At 38.4% G+C, this 19,961-nt stretch overlaps 1 protein-coding gene across 2 annotated transcripts in view; it reads left to right on the top strand.

Annotated features, from left to right (window-relative positions):
• Positions 1-306: 306 nt before the first annotated feature.
• Positions 307-19,961, top strand: part of PLEKHG2 (pleckstrin homology and RhoGEF domain containing G2) — a 65,049-nt gene continuing 45,394 nt past the window's right edge. The window contains exons 1-2 of one of the 2 annotated variants that reach the window (XM_072429705.1): positions 307-571; positions 17,518-17,597. The gene's annotated coding sequence lies outside the window, so the exon portion shown is untranslated. The remainder of the gene's footprint in view (positions 572-17,517; positions 17,598-19,961) is intronic. The other variant, XM_072429706.1, reaches the window with a different exon arrangement.

Raw genomic sequence — 19,961 nt, 5'->3', positions numbered from 1 at the left:
GTGAATGGTTGGAATGGTAGCAAATATATTAGTTTATATATAACCTACAATATAATGCTTTGCTTTGTCCAGAGGTCTGCGGCAAATAAAATAGGTAAGCAGCAAATACTGGTAGTACCGATTTACGGTGGAGTATATTCTGGTAATGGAGAGGTTAAGAAGCAGGAAACTTTTGAGAGTTTTGTTACTGCTCCAGCCCAGTCTCCCCCCTCTCTACTTTGCCTCCCTCCCCCCCTAGTACTCATTCTCTCTCTCTCCCTCCCCTCCCTGGCCGATCACACAGCCCTGGCCCCTTATTTCCTCTGGATTGTCCTGCTTCTTTCTCTCTCTGTAGACCACTTCATTCCCTGGTGGCCTGGGGCAGACGGGCACACTGTCAATGAGTCTGACTTTGTCCTTAATCTCAGATGCAGGAACCATTGCCAGGATAAAGCGCCACTTCTCACGCTCACAAAGGGGACCTATCCCTTCATCCTCCCATGTGGATAGGGATGTGATTTTTGGGGGTACCAGATGGCATCTCTCTGACCTGACAGCCGCTTTCGGGGGCACGGAGCGTTGAAAGGGTCAAGTAAGTCCGCTTACTTTCTTAGAACAATGACAATGGGGAGCTGAGCTGTTGAGGGGGGCTAAAGTTATCACAAAGACATTGAAACTGACCAAAGTTCAGATCCAACAAAATCTTTAAATGTAGAATTTTTGGGGCAAAGGCAGGGATAGCGAAGTTTCTGACAATTTTTTGTCTAAAGATGCATTGACATTATGGTCTATAGCTATAATTTCTGTAGAAAGAGAAAGTTCTGCATTTGTCTACTTTTGCATACTTCCCCTATTGTGTATCAGGAATTTCACTGCTCCCTAGACAAACCCTGATAGACTATGAGACTACACTGATGAATCAGAGGCCAGATCATTTTCACTGAGTCAGCTCTGTTCATGCTGAGAAGAAGGACATCACCATTTACCTGGCTTCGAATCTTTTCTCAGAGTCGTACTCATGAGCGTTTCGCGATGCGCCCACCTCCGCCTGAGCACAAATCAGATTAGCGGTTCTTAGGCACAGCCTAGACAATTGTTTGCTGAACAGATAACAGATTTTTATGTCACATTGTATTTTTTATTTTGCTCATTTGTACAGTAGATGTATTCCAAGATTCGCATAATATGCAGGACTAGTCACATCACTCCAAGCTCCAGAATGAGATTACGGTTCAATCTTTTCAACACAGATTCACACCTAAAACCAGTGTTCACCGACAGTAATTAAAGGTTGTTCTTGAACTGTATAAAGAAACTTAAAACAAGTTGAAAATAATCTTAATTAGAAATCTTGTACTATCTTTAGAGATAATTGATTCTAAGGATGCTTGAAGACCACTGAATGTGACCACTTAAGTTCTTTCTTAATCTTCAGTAAAGTCACCAAAGGAATCTTGCGGAGCGCTAATATTTTAGGGGTGACTAGAGGGTAATAGAATCTATTTTAGGTGCATCTGGGAAGCAATGAAAGTTATAAAAATCTTGACTTGCTAATTTACTATATAAAGCAAATGGCAGATGAATAATTTGTGGGACAGGACACAGTCCAAATGTTCCCCCCTTCCTCATGAGTTTTGCTTTGAAAAAATTCTGCAAATGTTTAGCAAAATGTTTTGGGTACTATTGGTCTTCCAATCCAACAAGACTAATTGTTCTTCAGCCTGAAACTGGTTGGCTTATGGAGTGTTCTGCTGTCTGCTGGTGCCCAGAACACAAGAACCATTGTTCCATCAAGCCAAAATCAAGTGAATCAAGCACGATCATATTGTAGCATAATCTGGTGTAACCATAATAAGAAGGCCTCCAATCGCTGACCTCTTTTGGCTTTAGTGCTTTCTGAGTCACTCACCTGGTATGTAGATCAGGAGTCCTGACTATTCTAGCTCAGTAACACGGTAAGGATTGAAAGCCAGACAGTAGGCATTTTTAGAAGACGATCCAAGTTGGTATTCTGCATCTGTGCATAGCCCTATTTATGTACCCTCTGCAGGCTAGTGGTGTATAAGTAGGGCTGCGTTTGTTTTTACATCGGTTTCAAATATACCACAATAGGGTATTCAAAATGCTGGGCTTTCCCCTCTAACAACTATTTTATTGCCATGTTCATTCAGCTCTCGCCAGAAATGTTTGATTCAGCAGGCTTGGTGCTCTCCTAGCTGGCATTACAGAACATAGAGCGCAACAATTTACAATAAAGAATGGCCAAGACATCCATTAGATCAAGAAGTCCTGACTTCACACCCTTGGATTTTGCATATACAGAATAAGAACAGCAGAAGACCAAGGCAGCTTTTGTATATCACAATGACTCCAAGTATACAGTTATATTATCCTGTTTCAAATGTGTTAACCATTTGGTTTGGTTCACTTGAAATCCATCATTAGAACAAGATGAAAGAATACAGAGCTGTAGCTCAAGTACCTTATAGCCATGTCCATTTTTATTCCTATTCTTCTTCTTCTTCTTATTATTATTATTATTATTATTAATAATAAACAGGACTTTATAGCGCCAACATATTACGCAGCACTGTACAATAAATAGGGGTTGCAAATAATAAGCAAATTCTTATTCTTGGCTCTTTATTGGTGACAAGCCAATTGCAGATATATACTGTATACAAAGCTGACAACTTAAATCAATTTTTCAGTCAATATTGGCAATATTGTTGATTCAAAATAAAATAAATGGATGGTAATTATCATTATGGGTGGGAATTTCCAATTAAAAACAGGTGTAGATAAAAGTAGGTACTGACAGGTTGTGGGGGTCATTTCAGACTTGTGGTTGACCAGAGTGTTCTACTTCAGACTCAACTGTGCCCCCAACTGTTTCCATTAAACTAAATGGAGGCTATTGTGAACTATATTGTGCATGTGTTTATGTGCGGTTGCGTTGTGGTGGATTGAATTGTGCTTCCTGAAAACCTTTGCCAGCCAGTTGCCAGCATAGTAGGTAAAGAAGGGTGGCTAACAGTGCATTTTTCAACCGCAAGTCCAAAAGGGGCCTTGGTGAGCCATTGAAACCATTGTATTAAACAGGAAAACTAGTTTCGCACTCATAGTTACATTGTTCAGAGCAAGAATGTTTGTATCCCTTTTACTGCCTATCCTCTTGACTGACATTCCTCTTTTTCTGGTTTAATTCAATACAATAGTGCAGTAAGCAGTAATGCACAAAAAACTGCAGCAATCTTTATGAACCTTCAGTGCTGAAATGAATGCTGCAATCTTGTTGGTTATTTTGGCCAGCTAACAAATGATTGTTCTTAGCGCTAGATAAATGAGTAAGTCAACGAAAGGTTATATTGTAAGGGCTACAGTAAACTGAAGCTTTAATGATTCATATGTGTCAAGGGCCTAACTATGCAACTGCTGTGGGGCCCAGAACTGGCTACAAAGAAATTTATGAACCTTGCAATAGCAGTTAGGATTTTTTTTAGATGAGGGGGTGATTAGATGAAGACTCCCTTGGTGATCATTGGTGATTATTATTTATTTTGTTAAGGGGGGGGCTTGTGATTGATCACTGTGCCATAATTAACTTTGATTAGCAACTCAAAGTTTTATTCACCCAAATTGAGTAACTGGTAGCCACTTTTCCAACTGCAATTACCACTGTTAAAGGTTGGAAGGTTAAAGTTGGAAAAGTGGCTTCCAGTTACTCCAGTGGTCATAGATTTACTGTACATTTGCCTGGGAATGCAAGTGTTGCTCGTAGCCAAAGTGGCAATCAGGATGTTCAAAACGAACAATAATGATCTCCATTGTGGCCTATAGTGTTCTCTTCATTAAAGGCTGTTCACCACTCATTAATATGGTGATCACTATCTTTCATCTGTAATAGTAGCGTTCTTGCTGATAAGTGGTGATCACCATGTTGAAAAGTGCATAATTTATACAAAAATAACACCAGTTGTGGGCCAAAGAGCCCCTTTTATAAACAGGCCCCATTGTTAAGGAATCTCTATAAGATTGTTATGAAAGCAAATAGTATTCTCTATCACTAGAGGAATTAGATAGAAGGGGCCCCTTTTTAGCTTTGCTATGGAGTACCATTTAGCATACTCAGGGACCAGCCAGGTGTGCTTGAATATTTGTTTTATATATCAGTAATTTATATTACAGGCAGAGTACCAATTAGTGGGGGATACGCTATGGAGGTGCTAATTTAGGATACATTTACTTTCTTAAGCCTGGGAGCATTAGGATATTTAGTTTAGACTGGAACAGATGACTTGACGTTTAATGTAGCCGGCACATATTTCAGCACTTGTACTATTTCCTATACACATAGTAGCCTGATGACAGATAAAGATGAACAGACTCATGTAAACTGCCTTCTTCTTTGTTCGCATAAGGCTTTCAAATCATTTTTTAACAAGGTTTGCCTTAACTTGAAATATTTTCAAAGGGAACAAATGCTTTATTTTCATATAACATGTATTAGTTATTATTGTAACATCTATATAATGACTTTATATGACTTTAAGAATTTGATATGCTTCCTCTGCCATGTGTCTGTAATCATGGTATGAATATTTATAAGTTATTCTGTGCTGCCCTAGTAGCTCCCTAGGTAGTGGATTGATTTATGTGGGTCTGAGACCCATAGACTTGTATGGAAGACAGAGCAGCCACGGTACAGCACAGGAAGCAGAGCCCAGGTACATTTAGAGTCCTTTTAAACCCACATGTGTAAACTGATGCTGTGCACCTGGAAGCAGCAAACCACTAGGCAGGTAACCAAATATGCATGTGGTTGTGGTTGCAGCCATGGTGCTAGTCTTTAAACAACAATTGCATGGCCAAAGGAACCATACTGAGATCTGATACAGCTCAATTCCTGTGCAAAAAATGGTTCCTAGCCTCAGGCTGGGACATCGGTTGAGCCCAAGGCAGAACAATATGTTAGCTAGTAAAAAGTATCCTTTGTACCCCACACTTTCTGCACTCATAGAATCTTATTTTGTTATTCCCCATTGCTTTTTGTAACAGGAAGTGGTAGTTCCACCAAGCTGGGATATAGACAGCAATAATAACTTGACTAAGTTCCAATATATCCCTGCTCAATCCAAAACTAATATACATGTACTTTAAAATAAAATAACCTCAAATCATTATCATGTTCCTTATCAGAAATCAGATAAAGGAGTGAAGAACACATCAGTGATAGTCACTGAGGAGTAATTCTTTATACCCTGTGAGTCACACTGACCTGAACTTGAATGAGACATTACAATGAGTAAGATGGTTCTCTAGAGAATAAGCAGCACTTCCTTTTTGCTCCTTTTAGGAAATCCATAAATGAATATTTTAACTCACAAACTTCTCAAAGTAAATGAGAGTGATATCATATGACTCATGGGCATCCTCTGTGTGCCAACCTGGTAAGGTGTCCAACCCTACAAGGCTGAATTATCTGCACAGGTAATGTGGAAATCAGGCTGCAACCAACTGGAAATGTAAAATATAACAAAAGTACAGCAAGGTCAGGCTTTAATTTTTTATAGCACAATAAAAGCTTGCTGGTTCCTTCCCACCTTGCACACAATCCTATTGGCCCAACAATATGAAGGTTTGGTTCACCGGCCCATAGTATGTGAGCGAGCCAGGATAAGATGAGCAAGATTGAACACTACTAAGATGTGTACATATTTTACCCAATTAGAACAGCCCAACATTCAGGAGTAGCTAGGAGAGACTATAGCCTGATAAAGGTTTGTGTAGGCATCTGGAATCTTTGGGCAAAATCAAAAATGGCTCAAATTATATAGTCATTCTATCATTGGTCTCAAATCTGAACTCCAGAATCATAAAAAATGTTCATTTAGGTCTGGGAGGAAACCAAAGAATAAGTACTTACATTATCCCTCACTCCTTTGGATAGCATGGGTCCTCTCCCATCCACCCTTTGGGGTCTTGGGTGGACCCTCAGCATCCCCATTTAGAATGTAGGACTATTGGTAAAAAAAAAGTAAAGGGCTAAAAAGTGCAATAATAGCTAAAAACATGAGCTTATGAAAATCCTCAATTTTTCCCTTTAAAATAGCCTTCAGGTCCCCTTGATGGATCACCGCATTTGACATAGCCTAATTCATATTTAACAGCCCTGAATCATTTCCATTTCTGCCTGGCAGGACTGCTTTAAAGGGGATGTCTCCGTGGACATTTTTTCCCACTTTTGATCCCCCTCCCTTTCCCCCATATCCAAACACGGGGAAACTGATGAGTGAGATCCCTGCTGTTCGTAATATTCCCACCGTTTTCTACACCCGCCTTCCCATTCCATGTAACACCTCCATAATGACTGACTTTCCGGCAGATAGTGTCAGGAGAATTATGAAATGTGGTCCTCAGGCATGAAGACTGCAGTATAGTTAGAACATTGATCAATTAGTACATTTGGTGTTATGTGTCACTGGGGCATTAACCTATTCTCTGCCAAGGATGTTATGCAAGAACAGTAACGCCTCAAGCACACCACCATCGTTAAGGTTATATCAGTGCATTTGGTTTATGTCCGACATGACTTCACGGCTCACAGAGAAACACTAACAATGCGCTCGTGTTTGGCATCCCTTAGCCTACTAGAACAGTGGTTATTAACTAATGAGGTATAGGAGGCCTCAGCTGTGGCCCCTGAAAGTACCAAAGGGCCACACATAAAATTCAGTAAAAATGACTGTCAGAGACAAACGTTATACAGGAGATTATATATGCTAAAATTATCTGGAGACTGCCAAAGAACAGTTAGAGATGGGATTGGCTATGTGAGATGAATAGTGTTATTACAGCTCATTATTAAGCCAATGCTTCCACTCCCACTACTGGAGTATGCATAGGGTCCACACGACAAATAGAAAAAGGTCACATGTGGCCCATGAGTCATAGGTTGAAGACCAGAGCACTAGAACAGTTTTTTTATTTTTTCTGGTATTAATCTTTAGGTTGAAGGGTAAGTTAAAGACAGAAATTAAGAATGGTGATTTAAAATTATGGTCAAATTTTAGTCCTAAGGTTGTGTCTAAGGCTGAGGTTAAGAGAAATAGTTAGAAATAGTTAGAGTTAAATGTTAAGAGGACATTCATTGCTAAAGCGTATCTAAAGCCAAAACCTTTTTTTGGCCCTATAAGTACACTGTGTCGTTGTAAGATAAACACCCTTATTTGGAATTTCCTAAGGAGAAGTGGACTGGTAATGGGTTCAGTGTTCCCCTTTCCCAGATCAATAATGTCATTGGTCTGTTGCAGGTAATCCCCCCTGCAAAGTGGATTGCAATAATAGACTGACAAAATCATTGTAAGAATTAAATCAAAAATAATTTGCTTGTCAATAATTAATACTTTTTAGGCCCCTTTTTTAGTAGAAGTAAATCCGTGTTGATCCTAAATATTAGTAAAACTTTTCCTTTCTCCAAAACTGCAAAATGAAAAAAATGAAAGAGAGAAAATTATTGGCTGCTATGGGCAATGCAGTTAGTTCTAAATAAAGCCAGTTATGACAACTATGTCTTACGCTCAGGGTCAGGTCTCACCAATGACCTATGAAGTGGCAATGGAACCTCTCTCTTCCTGCTGTCAATAACTCTTCCTGCATGGGCCATTATTCCTCAGCTTTTCCCACCGCCTTACAACATTACAAACTATTTTTTTCATGTGCTTTGTTCTGTCGCCAGCTACGTATTTCTTTCTGTGCAGTTACTGATATAATAAAGCAGTGTTAAAGTAAACTTGTACCCACCCCAAAGCATTTATTGCAGACGCTTACAGATGCACGTAACCCTTATATTACGGCAAAGTTATGCACCCTAGGATGGTCTGTTATGCATATTCAGACTTCAGCTAGGATGCCAACCCTTTGACGGTCCCCAGCAGTTCTATATTAGTCTGTTACTGTAGTAGGAAGTTTTTCCTTTCCATTAATAAGGTACAAGACATGGAAAAGGGGAGTTTCAGATCTCTGGGGGAATTGTGTGTGTGTGGGGGGAGGGGGGTAAAGGACAATGTTTCTAAACTAAGGTTTCTCCAGAGGTTGCTCAGGGTGTCTTGAGAAATGAGAACTTTGTGCCTTTCCAGTCAGTTTAAGTGACGCCAATGATATATTCAACTTTCTGTAAGGGTGCCATTCTTCCCGATGGCCAGCAACCTAAGAGGGATTCTTCCAACTGACCACCATACTAATGTATTTTAATTATAGTGGGGGGTTCCCTGAAGACCCAAAACATTTTTCCCCATGTTTAAAAGGTTGAGAATCACTGGTCTAGCATGCATCTGAAGGTAATTGCATCTATGAATGCCATTTCCATTCCCCTGCAACCTTAAAAAAGTGAATATAGGATAGGATACACATCACAAAACATGCATCTTACATCCTTATATTTGACCAAAAAACACAATTTTGGTAAAGCTGTTCTCACAACAGAAAGACATCACTGAAAAGATCATTGTATATACTTTTTGTATGTCTGTATCGCCATCCTAATTGCCCACTTAAAATACAATATGGCTTTATTGCCTAGGGGCATCATTTCATACAAACTGCCGCGGTCTCATGTGTATTTTGTTTTCTTGCCATTTTACATCTGCTTAGTATTAAAGTGATGCTGGTTTTACATTTGGCAATTTTGTTGGTAGTTTTGAACCCTTTTGTTGAGTTTCTACTACAACAATCAGCGTTTTATTAACTTTATTGTTTCATATTATCAAAGGAAAGTGTCGTTCAACTGATTCTTCAGTAGTTGTTTCTATTTCTATTGAAGTTATGATCACTCAAGGGATATGATTTAAGTTTCCCATTACCATGGGTTTGTGTTAAATCCTGAACATTGGACAAAAAGCTTGCTGGTTTGCCAACAGAAATAAAGGGCATCCTATAGTTTTTTACTTTTGCATTTATTTCAATGTTTCTATTTGTATGTTGCTTCATGTAAGGGTCTGGTCATCCCAACACTATTGTTTACAAAACCTTGCATATTAGCCTTACAAATGAGGAGAACAGATTTACAAAATTGTTTGAATTCACAAAATTTGAGTAGCATTCACAAAACTGGTCACAAACCTAACCCAGGAAGATTCACCCAATCCTACTCTAAAACATGCATGGCAAATTGTTGTGGTTAAAATATGGAAGGCAACCATATAGCCTTTGTAAGAATTAGTTTAGGATCAGAGTTTACTACGCCTACTGACTAGTTTATGCTTCTTTTTCATTTCTAAAGAATACATGGAAAGAATTGCTGAATTGAGCTACCATTCAGATTGTTTGTTTGACTTTATTTCATTCATTGGAAAAATGACAGCTGGCATCTGATTGGTTACTGTAAGCAATGCAGCTGATTTCTTTCGCAGTTCTCTCCTGCATCCCAAAAGTGTTTAGAAAGTGACACAGACTCCCAGTGAGATGTATTGTTTTCATATGTAAAACAAAGCTTCCGCTTGCTTGACAATACATTCAGTAGTTTTGGATTCCAATGGTTTCCTTCTGCACAACTAAATATTTCATTGAATGACATAAGTGGAAGTGGAATGAATAACATTTGGTTTTATTTATTCAAATTCCATGGAACATTGTTGTGCCTGAAGACATGGCAACCAATCAGAATCTAGCTTTTGTGTCCCCTTACATCAGTGAAATTATTGGTCCAAGAGCAACCTTAGAATACTGAGGGAGAAAAGCTACCGTTGGTGGTCATTAGGAGAAGAGTCCTCTTACTCAGTGGAGATAGTGGTCTTTATTTTGGTCTTCATATTGGTCTTCATTTGGAAGAACATTCCTTAAGTTGCCAGTCAGTTGGAAGAATACTTTTCACTGATGGGCAGTGATCAGTATGTTTACATTGATGGATAATTAATGTGTCTCTGTAAAGAATGTTTCTTACTTTGGTATTCAGTGGGAAGAACGCCTCATACCTTGATGGACATTGAGAAGAATGCTTCTTACATTGGTAGTTATTGAAAAGGATGATCCATTTCTTTACATTGGTAGCCATTGGGAAGAATGATTCTTACATTGGTGACCAGAGGAAATAATGCGCTCTCTTTAGTCAGCTTTAAAGATCAAGATGATTACTTTTAATGGTTAAAAAATCTGAGTGGCAGAAATTTTCCTAGCAACCTTGGTTAAAGAAAATCTAGGGTCCCATGTTGCCCTGGCTGTTCTGGACCATTGCCCTTTGATCAAACCTTCCAGTGTATCATATAAAATGATCAAGTCTTGTTGCATGGTACTGTACTTCTCACACAAACCAATCATATATCCATTCATTTTCTAGTGTGGAATAAGCAATATCACTTAGCTGAAACAAATTTTGAAGTCATACCCACTTTTGAAAAGACTATCTTTTTAATTCTAAATCTGGAATGCTTTCACATTTATCAGGATGGCTGGAAGATATATTTCTCATTAGAACAATGTTTATATATGAAATGGTCTTATAATTCCCTAGTTATGGGCAACAATTCCTGGATAACTCGGGGCACATTTGGCATTGGTCTTTAAAATGACTTCCTGTCCAATAATCCCATAGAAAAATACTGCCAAATGGCAGTTTAAGTCTGTTTTTATCCCAAAATCACAGTTAATATAGCGAAATATTAAGTATAATGGTCATAAAAATCCATGTTTCAAGTGAAATATTATAGCAGCATCACAACGCTACATTACTGGTTTGAGAAAAAAGTACTTATTGTTTACCATACATAAACTGATTGCATGAAAAGTGAAAAAGCAGGTGAACCTAAAGTTTGACTTTGGGCAATTTAATTTACTTTATGTTGTAAGCATATTATTTGTAGCCAAATTCTGGCATTGCCAAGTACCTCTTGTAAATAGTTTTAAGTAATGCAATGCCAAGGCTGCAATGGGCAAAGAGAGAGAATGGTTCCGGTACCTGGGAATGCTTTGTTTTCATTTTACAAGTTCATGTTCAGAAAATATATGTACCAAGGAAGTATCCAGCCAGACAATCAGCTTCATAGGATGATAATGGCCATTCTTTAGGTTGGCCATTTTCCAAAAGTTAGCTCAAATATGAAGGTAATTTAGTTATTTTTATTTGAATCTACACTAAAAAATTGTATTAGTAGGTTGATGGTCACTTTTCTATCCTTTAAAACGCTTTTCATACTATAAGATTATGTGACTTCTGCTCATATAAATGAATGAAGTCTACTCCAAATGTATATCAATGGTTTGCATAGCCTAGTCATAGGGTCTTGTTTACTGACATATGTGCGCAGAACTGGAAATGATCCACAAAGAACTGTGTGAAACATCTTGCTGGGGCTGTTTATACTCATTCACAGCAAGCAGAGAGGGGAGGTTGTTTGGAGATCTCCCCTAATTGTTTCCTTTAATCCTTTGATTACTGGTCTTATTTTAATCATTAGTGGAATTGTAACTTGATAAAGCTCATCACAAGGCAATGATAATAGCTGAAGAACTTTTCAGAAACCCTTTACATAATTGGCTTGCTCATTCTCTGCTAGATTGGCTTGCAGTCTTCATTTCAGTTGACCTGAAGCCTTATTATTAAAAAAAGAGGTTAGAGTGTACCGAGAGGTTACCCTGTGCAAATTTCTTCTTTTAAACCCTATTTGGACATTCTTAGGAAATGTGGAATGAACATTTTTCTAGTTTTATGTCTGACTATTGGTAATGTTACTGAATGCTTTCAGTAATAGTTACATGCTTATGCTACATCAAAACTCATAACTGCTGGTTTTAATTACCTGTCAGCTTTTCTCTTTTGCAATAGTTTTTTTGAATTTTGACAAGGTTACAGTACAAAAAAACTATAGCCACAACTAAAAGTGTCTATTAGATTCAATATATTTAAAAATTCAGTGCATTGGTTGTAACAGTAACCATTGGCATCTTAACACAAAGTTATGAGTATGGATGTAGGAAAGTAGGGCAATGCAGAACCAGGCTGGGGAACCTTATATGAACTGTGCTGTGTATCCTATAGCCACAGGCAATCAAGTTGCTTAAGGGCCACATACATCCATGGCAGCCTCAAGAACTACCCATGGACTTGGGAAGGCAGAATGAGTAAAGTAAGGTTTTTTTTCTACATGACCTGAAAAAGAGAGCGTAAAAAACAAATTAGGAAAAGGAGAAGAAAAATATTGAGAAGAATATAAAAATTTCAGCAACAGGAAGGAGGGCTGTCAGTGTCTAGTGGGAGGTCTTATTAAAAAAATGCTGTGTAGGTTGAGAGTTATACATGCCAACTATTAATTTATCAGTGTGCCATTTTGTCCTTTTTTATCTTCTGGAAAGCTACGACTTCCTATAGTTCTTGGTAGTACAGTATAGTTCATGGGGCAAATGTGGCTACAGTTTGTGTCTTCTCCTCCAACAAGGCCATAAGGTAGGTGCCAGTCTTTTGCAGTTGGATTCTCTAATTACATATTTATTCTTAGTAATATTTTAAATTAAAGTATGGTAGTGTAGTGTGATGGCTTTAGCTGTGTAATGGATGCAGTGATGAGTCAAACTGGAAATTTTTTTGGTGATATGGATCTACTGGAAAATCTATCTATCTATCTATCTATCTATCTATCTATCTATCTATCTATCTATCTATCTCTATCTATCTTTCTATCCACTATATTTCTCTATTGGCTGTTGGTCTCTCTATCTTTTTGGTCGTCGGTATGTCTGTCTGTCTACAATAGGTTCAGATGGCCATGCATGAGATGAGAAAATTTAAAACGTATGTATGGTAGAACATTCTGAGTGTGAGAGAACTATTTTTTTTTTTTTGTGGGAGCACTGAGGCCTCTCGCACTAGCTCACATTTAGCAGAAAGCGTTTTTACGATATCTGATCCAAAAGTATTTTTGGAAACATGTCAGATTATTTGGAAACTGATTGTTTCCATATTTGGAAGGGTCAGAGAGCAAGATGTTAGAGTGTGTGTGTAATGCACACCGCAACATGTACACAATGTACCGTGTGTGAAACACACGGAGTCACATGTTCCCTGTGAGGCTCCTCCTTCTACCATGTTTTGGCAAAAACACATCTTGTTAATATTATTAACCCACGTCTGCTTTTCCAAGTACATTTTTTATTATATGCATTAGTATAAACTTACGACACTTTTGTGGTTCATTTTATTTGTGTTTGTATTCAACAAGGAGTTTTTTTTTGGTAAAAATTGAGTGTACATTGGACGATATATTCAGCAATTATTTTTTATTCTATTATTTTCTGTAAAGGGAAAATCTAGACAGTCAATCAAATCCACAGCTGAAATACATATAGGTTAAAGTGTATCTACACTCAAGAACAAAAATGTAATATATTGCAGCTTACCAGTAATAGATATGTTGGCTGCATTCATTTTTTGAATCTCCTTCCCCTATTGGCATCTGGAAATCATATTAACAATTCATTTATTGTCCTAGGGTGATAGATGGTAAAGAACAATGCTAATTGATAAAGGTGCAGCTGAGGCAGAGAACGCGGCAAGTTATCTGATCAAAAGATTTCAATGGTATATTTCACATACCAAAATCAGAGCAAAGAAAAAAAAGTAGGATTTGCATGCATTTTATTGTTGAACCCAAAAAATAATGGCTCCTATCATGGTAGATCATTAACCCCATGAAACACCCCCATCACCAAATATTCCCAATCAACTCCAAAAGAAGAGCCATAGCCAATCAATTGTTCAGTTAGGATGTTAAAAGAAAAGCAGAGAATAAAAAAAAGGTATTAGTTAGGATTTTAATAAAATTTGTGGTTGAACCCAAAAAATATTGGCTCCAATCATCGTACATCATTCACCCCATGACCACCCCCATTTCCTGATATTTCCCAATCAACTACAAAAGAACAGCCATTGCCAGTCAATTGTTCAGTCGGGATGTTAAAAGAAAAGCAAAGTAAAAAAAAGTAATAGTTAGGATTTACATAAGTTTCATTGTTGAACCCAAAAAATATTGGCTCCAATCATCGTATATAATTCACCCCATGACCACCCCTATCTCCTGATATTTCCAATCAACTACAAAAGAAAAGCAAATGCCAGTCAGTTGGGATGTTTTAAAATAGATTTTTTATTAGATTTGATGTTTTCTTCTATTAAAAAATCTTAAAGGTCAATCTTAATGCAGCTTACTGCATTATATTCTATTTTTTGTTCTTGGTTTTAAAACCACTTTATCGGCTATTTAGAACAAGAAAAAGTATCACTTATGAACAACCTGCAATAAAATGAAATGACCCGTAATTTTAGTTTTTTTGGTTTGGATTGGTTGCTAGGTCAACACAGTCCTGCAGTCCAGTTTTCAGATTTGAGGCTCATTGTTTGGCCGAATCTAAGGCAGTGTTATCTTTATGGACAGCTGTGGGTGTGAGTGTTTTACACCAGCCCCGCTATGTAAGGAAATGGCATATAATTGTTTTAATTTGTATTAATGAATCCTGGGAAGCCGGAGTTTCTTGGCATCGGCCCACTGCTTTATGGCCAAAGGTGTGTTAATATCTATGTCAGGAAGGAAGGTCACTTCATAATCCAGAATCTGGGAGTAGCTTGGCTTGTACATGGTTTTATGTCTCGTTAACTATGGAAGCTGGCCAGCATACGATTTGGCTGATAATCAACATTTAAAACATGCCACAGGTCAGACCAAATAAGAACAGGGTAGAACATTAGAAACTGGCTATATTTCAATTTATCCAAAGCTAATGTACCAGTTTATAGTAGATGAGGGAAAAGCTGGATTTCACTACCATTGGAGTTATTTTACCTGCCAAAGGATTTGTATTTCTGTCCATTCGCTTTTGAAATTTACACAGCTCTATCTCCTAGCACCACAATGTTTGGCAGGGCAGAGGGGCTATTCTTCTGTCTGCTGCAGCACAGTGTTGGCATGTGTAGACTAGTAGTATTTTCACTGCAATGTTTACTGCCCTCCAAGTGTCAATTTCTAGGTGCCCAGGGGAAGTAACATTCTGTCACTGCTAAGCTTTTTTAGGCCTTTTAGCTGCAAAAGCCTGGCAGAACAGTTACTTTTTGTTGTTGTGAATTGAAACCACTTGTAAAAAAACATTTATAAACACTAGCATGTTTGCAAGCTGCACTAATTCAAGTCTATGGAAGTGGCAGGGGCAGCCAACTGCCCGTTGCTGGTAGTGTGCCACTTCCTACACCTCTCAAATAAGGGATAATGAACATACCTATTCCATCCATATTAACTGTTTTTTGCAAGTGGTTTTAAATGCTGAAACCACTTGCAGGGGCTGCTAGAATGAACATGTCCCACTTACAGGTCTTGCCCTTCCTAGAGCTTGTGACTAGACTCCTAATAGTTTCCATGTGCCGCTGAGGGACTCCGGTTGTGAGACCTTTGGCTTTGAGTTCCCAGATCTACATTCCTGCTGTGTCCATTACAAAGAGGTCACACTTTCCCTTTTGGATTTTTTAAGGTAAATTACTGTGTTTTATTTATCCTTAGAATGCAAACTAGGAGGGAGGGGGGCATCTGGGGACACCCATTTGGTGAGCAAAATTCCAAGGTGTGCATAGCAATTGTTTAGCAGCAGTGAAATGCAAAAATGATGGGAAAAGGTGAAAGCACTATTTTCTAAAATAAACATTAAATATCATTTTTTTATGATGTAAAATTATTTAGCAAACAAAAGCCTCACTACTGGCATAGTGGACAGATTTCCCTTCTACATCACTAATGCTGCTTTATGTAATTAATAATAGGGGGCCTAATTGGATAAATGTGCCGAAAATGTCTTGTGTCAAACCCTCTACAAACATAATTGTTTTATGTCATCAATAATTACTTTTTATATGAACCAACATTGCTGTTTACAAGTCTTCTAAATGTAAAACAATTAGAGGAATGTTTGCTGTCGAATGGATGAATGAGAGAATGTGTTAGATTATTTGCAGTAGCATGACAGTCACAGCTGTTGGAGCTTTTTTCTTTGCCATTGAACATATTATTAATATTATTAATAACTTGTATTTATATAGTGCTGACATTTTATGCATAGCTTTACAAAGCCTGTGGTTCTGTAATACTGTATATCTTAGTTGGTCTGTCTGCTCCTTCTAAGGACAGGCAAAAATTTGCATGACAAGCAGAGGAATTTGTTCTACTTTTTGCCAATTTAGGAAACCAAAGTTGAGGGGTCTATGGTGGCCCCAGGTAGGGAGGGTTCCCCATTACTCATCAGTTAGACCTGGACTCAATATAAGTGACACATTTTGGGCATTCTATAAGTATCTATGAACTTTTGTCCCAGGCTGAAGTTTGTCAGTCAGATATCAGTCTGCTACTTGTATTCGTTCAGGCTTTACACTTCATGCTGGCCTTAGACATGGCTGTATATACCATAATAGCCATTAGGTATTGAATAGGTCAGTATGATACCAGGGCATCTCCAAGCTCGTCAAGTCACAGGCTTGGAGAGGGAAAGGTTCAGTAAATGTTACTTTACTGTAGCAAGTCTCCTGCCCTTCCAGACTGGGCTGTGTGGTGTGTAAGTTTGAAGACTGGATACAGGTCATTTGTAGATAGCACTGCTCAATTATATGTATTTACTCTAATGCAAAGTTTCTTAACCAGTGTTCCTCCAGAGGCTGCAAGGGGTTCCTTGAGCAATGAGCAATTTGTGACTCTCAAGTCACTTAACTGACACCAATGATCTTTTTGGCTATCTGTAAAGCTACGTACACACGGCAGATTTTTATCGCCCGATAATCGGCATCGGCCAATTATCGGGCGAAAATCTGCCGTGTGTACAGTCGGTGTCGTCCATCGTCCGGACGACCGACCTGCCGGATCCACGGACGATGGACGACAGCCGATCCTAATGAAAGGGAAGGGGGAGAGCGCGCAGCAGGGTGCCGCTCCGTCGCTCTCCCCCTCCCCTCTCCATAGAGCATGAACGGTGCTGTATGTACAGCACCGTTCATGCATCTTGCAGCCCCTTGTCGTTGGAAAGGATCGTGAAAGATCCTTTCCAACAACAAAAATTGCAAGTGTGTACGCAGCTTTAGGGTGACAGCCTTCCCACTGGCCATCAATGTTAGAGGAATTCTTCCTACCAACGAACTCACTATCGTATGTTGAGCTGTGGATTTAGAAATTATAGCGGGGGTTCCCAAGGACTTGAAAGTTGTTTTGAGGGTTTCCCTTGAAAAAGGTAAAAAAAAGGCTTATCTAGAGGTGAGCATCAAAGTAAACATAAGACAGACAGAGGTGGGGTTTCCAGAAATTAGCAAGAATGAATAAGACATGTCTAATGCAGAATAATACCTAACCATGGTCCTGGTTACCATTATGTTTGAATTGCTGTCCGATTATGACTCTGAGCACTGAGCACCATCAGGGCATCATACTGTTAAACACTCATTTATTTTCTTTGCTACCTCTTATTACGTAACTTCCATTACTCATCATTCCTTAGCTTGCCCTATCTAATATTTTCCTATCTTTCCAGCCTCTGAGCTACTAGGGTCTTTCTCCACATCAAAAGTTTGCATCTTCTCACAATGGGATGAAGATATCTGGCCATCTCTGGTGAGTTCTGAGTGCCTCATTTCCAATAAAACTCTTCTGCCACATATCCTTAGATTTCACAAATTATTAATTGTCTATTTTCTCAATTATTCATTGATTGCATGGACTGCACATTAACCAAAAACTTTGGACCTCAAAGTTTTGGAAAAGGAGATGTTCTTTTTCCTCATGGCAACCAATCAGATTCTTGCAACTATTCCAAAAACATTGGAAATGACACTGTTCCCCATAGCAGTTGGAATAGTATTTGCCAGTGCCTCTAAGAGGATAATGTCAGGGCAAGAAACATGGGGCCTGATATATTAAGGATCTCTAAGATTGGAGAAGATAAGACTATCATGGGAGATCCTTGGTGATCCAGCTAACCTGGAATAGATCTGGTCCAGTATTTAAAATATTATATGTTATATGAATCACCCATTTCCCAGGATAGTCTATCTTCTCCACGCTTGAAGAGTTTAATACATCAGGCCTATGGTCCCTACTCTGGACTTTTAACTAGTCTGTAGGGATTGACAAATTATTTTGTTGAGAAATTATCAATTTTGCTTTCACGAATGTCTTGTTAAAGATTAGACTCAAATTCTATTATACAGCACCACAACAGCAGCATGCAATGATCCTGTCTATAAGACCTGGATGCTTGGTGACATGGCTCTGTAGATTAACGAAACCATGGCAGACCCTTTGTTGGATGTGACTCGGAAACAAGTTGTTGCTTCCAGGGGCATGTCCAGGAAAGGGGGTATGCTCCTGTTGCACTTTGTGTATTAATATGCATTGTCTCAGGGTGGCCCATTCATTATGAATAGGCTGCCAACACAGGCAACACATTACACAACAATGCACCATCCAATGTCATGTACTGTGCCTGTGCTTTAGATATTATTGTAAATGTCATTGTAATGTACCATGCGTTACAAGCAATGCCCACATTACTGCAACATTACTTTAGTGTGGCCCTAATGAACAGTCATCTGATTGGTTGGATGAATCACATTTTATTGATGGTGTTCTGCAATTCTAATACTTTCCACACCTTTGCTTGTAATTTTCACAGTGGTGAAGTTATGGCTGCAAACCAACTGTCTGAGTCTAGTTTTTACTATAGTGAATATAATAAACATATTATTATGTATTCATTTTCTGCTCAATCATTTACTAAGTTCCATTCCTATGTTTATTGTATATACATCCAGTGCCAAAAAGTGAAGTGCAATCAGGCTGAATTTTAGGGGACAAAGGGTAATGAAATCAGGCTGTATTTTAGGGGATTAAAGACAGGTTGCTTAAGAGCAGGGTCCAAGGGTAATGCAGCCTGTCTTAATTCAAGGGAATTAGGAAAGGTTGCATTACCTCTTGTGATCATTGGTAATGATTTTTTGACTCTAGATTAGTATTTATCAATTAGGGTACCAGGGCTGGGTTTTACGGTTGCTCCAGAGGTTGCTAGGTGTCCCTTGAGCAATGAGCAATTTTTGACTCTTAGGTCAAGCTCAGGCCATACACATACTGGCTGATTTTCACCTGAGACAAATGGTTGCGCTCATTCTGGGTTAAAATCTAGCATGTACAGCAGTCCTCCGACATCTTTCATGGTCCTGATAGTGCCCAGGAGTCAAAATGCAGACAGTAATTCAAACAAATTCCACCTCTCTGGTGGATTCATGAACTACCATACCGGAATGACTTCTGTGCTTTCCTATAGAGGAGATCACAGTGAGGTTCCGCTCACTCATCTTCCCCACTCCCCCTCCATAAAACAGAATGGTGCTGTGTACAACACTCATTCATTCATCTGTCACTGGAAACGATTATTAAAGATTGTTTCAAGCCACAGTAATCTGACGTCCATAAGGGGCTTTAGCCTGACCCTGCTTTAAAGAAATATTCCTCAATACAGTACAACCCTTTAGTCTATCTCCACTAGCCCTGATGAAGCAGAAAAGATTTCTGTGAAACATGTTGAGAAAACCTTGATAGGGAGATATAAACAAAGAGAAGAAATATGTGAAATTGGTATATATATATATATATATATATATATGTATGTATATATATATATGTATGTATATATAGAGGCAATGATAATATGTACCGTAATTGTAATTAATGATCCATGTTGACTAATGCTGATTTATGATGCCTAAAAAGTCCCTAAAAGTTTGAAGGAATTTGTATGGAACTATAAGCAGGGATGTGGCTTCAGTTTGTATTGGGCACGTATCCATGTTGCTATTGATGCTAATTAATTCTAATAATATTAAAAGATGAAATTTAATTTATCACCGCAGGCAGCTTTTCACTTTTTCATGCTTTTATTTTTTCCAATGTTGTATGAAACAGTAGAAAATATTCTAAGAG

Source organism: Pyxicephalus adspersus, chromosome Z (genome assembly GCF_032062135.1).
Source record: "Pyxicephalus adspersus chromosome Z, UCB_Pads_2.0, whole genome shotgun sequence".
Classification (NCBI taxonomy): domain Eukaryota; kingdom Metazoa; phylum Chordata; class Amphibia; order Anura; family Pyxicephalidae; genus Pyxicephalus; species Pyxicephalus adspersus.
The sequence above is the reverse complement of the archived record's forward strand: the minus strand, read 5'-3'. Positions and strand labels throughout refer to the sequence as shown.